This window comes from Gymnodraco acuticeps, unplaced genomic scaffold (assembly GCF_902827175.1).
Source record: "Gymnodraco acuticeps unplaced genomic scaffold, fGymAcu1.1, whole genome shotgun sequence".
Taxonomy (NCBI): Eukaryota; Metazoa; Chordata; class Actinopteri; order Perciformes; family Bathydraconidae; genus Gymnodraco; species Gymnodraco acuticeps.
In genome coordinates, this window is record NW_022991233.1 from 1 (window position 1) to 5610 (window position 5610).

The window sequence follows — 5610 nt, forward strand, 5'->3', positions numbered from 1 at the left end:
CACTACATACTGATATACACCTGAACATCAGCAGGAGAGGACTCTTTAAAGTAGAGACACTACATACTGATATACACCTGAACATCAGCAGGAGAGGACTCTTTAAAGTAGAGACACTACATACTGATATACACCTGAACATCAGCAGGAGAGGACTCTTTAAAGTAGAGACACTACATACTGATATACACCTGAACATCAGCAGGAGAGGACTCTTTAAAGTAGAGACACTACATACTGAATACACCTGAACATCAGCAGGAGAGGACTCTTTAAAGTAGAGACACTACATACTGAATACACCTGAACATCAGCAGGAGATGACTCTTTAAAGTAGAGACACTACATACTGATACACCTGAACATCAGCAGGAGAGGACTCTTTAAAGGAGAGACACTACATACTGATACACCTGAACATCAGCAGGAGAGGACTCTTTAAAGTAGAGACACTACATACTGATATACACCTGAACATCAGCAGGAGAGGACTCTTTAAAGTAGAGACACTACATACTGATAGTACACCTGAACATCAGCAGGAGAGGACTCTTTAAGTAGAGACACTACATACTGATGTAACCTGAACATCAGCAGGAGAGGACTCTGTTAAAGTAGAGACACTACATACTGATATACACCTGAACATCAGCAGGGAGAGGACTCTTTAAAGTAGAGACACTACATACTGATATACACCTGAACATCAGCAGGAGAGGACTCTTTAAAGTAGAGACACTACATACTGATTACAACCTGAACATCAGCAGGAGAGGACTCTTTAAAAGTAGAGACACTACACACTGATATACACTGAAACATCAGAGGAGAGACTCTTTAAAGTAGGAGGACACTACATACTGATATACACCTGAACATCAGCAGGAGAGGACTCTTTAAAGTAGAGACACTACATACTGATATACACCTGAACATCAGCAGGAGAGGACTCTTTAAAAGTAGAGACCACTACATACTGATATACACCTGAACATCAGCAGGAGAGGACTCCTTTAAAGTAGAGCCACTACATACTGATATACACCTGAACATCAGCAGAGGGACTCTTTAAAGTAGAGGACCCTACATCACTGATATCACCTGAACATCAGCAGGAGAGGACTCTTTAAAGTAGAGACACTACATACTGATATACACCTGAAACTCAGCAGGAGAGGACTCTTTAAAGTAGAGACACTACATACCTGATATACACCTGAACATCAGCAGGAGAGGACTCTTTAAAGTAGAGACACTACATACTGATATACACCTGAACATCAGCAGTAGAGGACTCTTTAAAGTAGAGACACTACATACTGATATTACACTGAACATCCAGCAGGAGAGGACTCTTTAAAGTAGAGACACTACATACTGATATACACCTGAACATCAGCAGGAGAGGACTCTTTAAAGTAGAGACACTACATACTGATATACACCTGGAACATCAGCAGGAGAGGACTCTTTAAAGTAGAGACACTACATACTGATATACACCTGAACATCAGCAGGAGAGGAACTCTTTAAAGTAGAGACACTACACTACTGATATACACCTGAACATCAGCAGGAGAGGACTCTTTAAAGTAGAGACACTACATACGATATACACCTGACACATCAGCAGGAGAGGACCTCTTTAAAGTAGAGACACTACATACTGATATACACCTGACATCAGCAGGAGAGGACTCTTTAAAGTAGAGACACTACATACTGATATACACCTGAACATCAGCAGGAGAGGGACTCTTTAAAGTAGAGACACTACATACTGATATACACCTGAACATCAGCAGGAGAGGACTCTTAAAGTAGAGACACTACATACTGATCATACACCTGAACATCAGCAGGAGAGGACTCTTTAAAAGTAGAGACACTACATACTGATATACACCTGAACATCAGCAGGAGAGGACTCTTTAAAGTAGAGACACTACATACTGATATACACCTGAACATCAGCAGGAGAGGACTCTTTAAAGTAGAGACACTACATACTGATATACACCCTGAACATCAGCAGGAGAGGACTCTTTAAAGTAGAGACACGACATACTGATATACACCTGAAACATCAGCAGGAGAGGACTCTTTAAGTAGAGACACTATACATACTGATATTACACCTGAACATCAGCAGGAGAGGACTCTTTAAAGTAGAGACACTACCTACTGATATACCCTGAACATCAGCAGGAGAGGACTCTTTAAAGTAGAGACACTACATACGACATACCCCTGAACATCAGCAGGAGAGGACTCTTTAAAGTAGAGACACTACATACTGATATACACCTGAACATCAGCAGGAGAGGACTCTTTAAAGTAGAGACACTACATACTGATATACACCTGAACATCAGCAGGAGAGGACTCTTTAAAGTAGGACACTACATACTGATATACACCTGAACATCAGCAGGAGAGGACTCTTTAAAGTAGAGACACTACATACTGATTACACCTGAACATCAGCAGGAGAGGACTCTTTAAAGTAGAGACACTACATCTGATATACACCTGAACATCAGCAGGAGAGGACTCTTAAAGTAGAGACACTACATACTGATATACACCTGAACATCAGCAGGAGAGGACTCTTTAAAGTAGAGGACACTACATACTGATATACACCTGACATCAGCAGGAGAGGACTCTTTAAAGTAGAGACACTACATACTGATATACACCTGAACATCAGCAGGAGAGGACTCTTTAAAGTAGAGACACTACATACTGATATACACCTGAACATCAGCAGGAGAGGACTCTTTAAAGTAGAGACACTACACTACTGATATACACCTGAACATCAGCAGGAGAGGACTCTTTAAAGTAGAGACACTACATACTGATATACACCTGAACATCAGCAGGAGAGGACTCTTTAAAGCTAGAGACACTACATGCTGATATACACCTGAACATCAGCAGGAGAGGACTCTTTTAAAGTAGAGACACTACATACTGATATACACCTGAACATCAGCAGGAGAGGACTCTTTAAAGTAGAGGACACTACATATCTGATGTACACCTGAACATCAGCAGGAGAGGACTCTTTAAAGTAGAGACACTACATACTGACATACACCTGAACATCAGCAGGAGAGGACTCTTTAAAGTAGAGACACTACATACTGATATACACCTGAACATCAGCAGGAGAGGACTCTTTAAAGTAGAGGACACTACATACTGATATACACCTGAACATCAGCAGGAGAGGACTCTTTAAAGTAGAGACACTACATACTGATGTACACCTGAACATCAGCAGGAGAGGACTCTTTAAAGTAGAGACACTACATACTGATGTACACCTGAACATCAGCAGGAGAGGACTCTTTAAAGTAGAGGACACTACATTGTGATATACACCTGAACATCAGCAGGAGAGGACTCTTTAAGTAGAGACACTACATACTGATATACACCTGAACATCAGCAGGAGAGGACTCTTTAAAGTAGAGACACTACATACTGATATACACCTGAACATCAGCAGGAGAGGACTCTTTAAAGTAGAGACACTACATACTGATATACACCTGAACATCAGCAGGAGAGGACTCTTTAAAGTAGAGACACTACATACTGATATACACCTGAACATCAGCAGGAGAGGACTCGTTAAAGTAGAGACACTACACACTGATATACACCTGAACATCAGCAGGAGAGGACTCTTTAAAGTAGAGACACTACATACTGATATACACCTGAACATCAGCAGGAGAGGACTCTTTAAAGTAGAGACACTACATAACTGATGTACACCTGAACATCAGCAGGAGAGGACTCTTTAAAGTAGAGACACTACACACTGATATACACCTGAACATCAGCAGGAGAGGACTCTTTAAAGTAGAGACACTACATACTGATATACACCTGAACATCAGCAGGAGAGGACTCTTTAAAGCAGAGACACTACATGCTGATATACACCTGAACATCAGCAGGAGAGGACGCTTTAAAGTAGAGACACTACATACTGATATACACCTGAACATCAGCAGGAGAGGACTCTTAAAGTAGAGACACTACATACTGATGTACACCTGAACATCAGCAGGAGAGGACTCTTTAAAGTAGAGACACTACATACTGATGTACACCTGAACATCAGCAGGAGAGGACTCTTTAAAGTAGAGACACTACATACTGATATACACCTGAACATCAGCAGGAGAGGACTCTTTAAAGTAGAGACACTACATACTGATATACACCTGAACATCAGCAGGAGAGGACTCTTTAAAGTAGAGACACTACATACTGATATACACCTGAACATCAGCAGGAGAGGACTCTTTAAAGTAGAGACACTACATACTGATATACACCTGAACATCAGCAGGAGAGGACTCTTTAAAGTAGAGACACTACATACTGATGTACACCTGAACATCAGCAGGAGAGGACTCTTTAAAGTAGAGACACTACATACTGATATACACCTGAACATCAGCAGGAGAGGACTCTTTAAAGTAGAGACACTACATACTGATATACACCTGAACATCAGCAGGAGAGGACTCTTTAAAGTAGAGGACACTACATACTGATATACACCTGAACATCAGCAGGAGAGGACTCTTTAAAGTAGAGACACTACATACTGATAGTACACCTGAACATCAGCAGGAGAGGACTCTTTAAAGTAGAGACACTACATACTGATATACACCTGAACATCAGCAGGAGAGGACTCTTTTAAAGTAGAGACACTACATACTGATATACACCCTGAACATCAGCAGGAGAGGACTCTTTAAAGTAGAGACACTACATACTGATATACACCTGAACATCAGCAGGAGAGGACTCTTTAAAGTAGAGACATTACATACTGATAACACCTGAACATCAGCAGGAGAGGACTCTTTAAAGTAGAGACACTACATACTGATATACACCTGAACATCAGCAGGAGAGGACTCTTTAAAGTAGAGACACTACATACTGATGTACACCTGAACATCAGCAGGAGAGGACTCTTTAAAGTAGAGACACTACATACTGATGTACACCTGAACATCAGCAGGAGAGGACTCTTTAAAGTAGAGACACTACATACTGATGTACACCTGAACATCAGCAGGAGAGGACTCTTTAAAGTAGAGACACTACATACTGATATACACCTGAACATCAGCAGGAGAGGACTCTTTAAAGTAGAGACACTACATACTGATATACACCTGAACATCAGCAGGAGAGGACTCTTTAAAGTAGAGACACTACATACTGATATACACACCTGAACATCAGCAGGAGAGGACTCTTTAAAGTAGAGACACTACATACTGATGTACACCTGAACATCAGCAGGAGAGGACTCTTTAAAGTAGAGACACTACATTCTGATATACACCTGAACATCAGCAGGAGAGGACTCTTTAAAAACGTAATTGTTACCATCATTCTGTGAAATATGATTTCAATGTTACTTGGGGTGAAGGTAAACTGTGTTAGTCCTATTTTGGAATCAGCAAACATTTCACATAAAATTAACAACAAAAACAAAACCTTTCCTGCATTTAGACAAATTAAATATGTCTTTATGAACAAATAAAAGGACCACAATGGAAA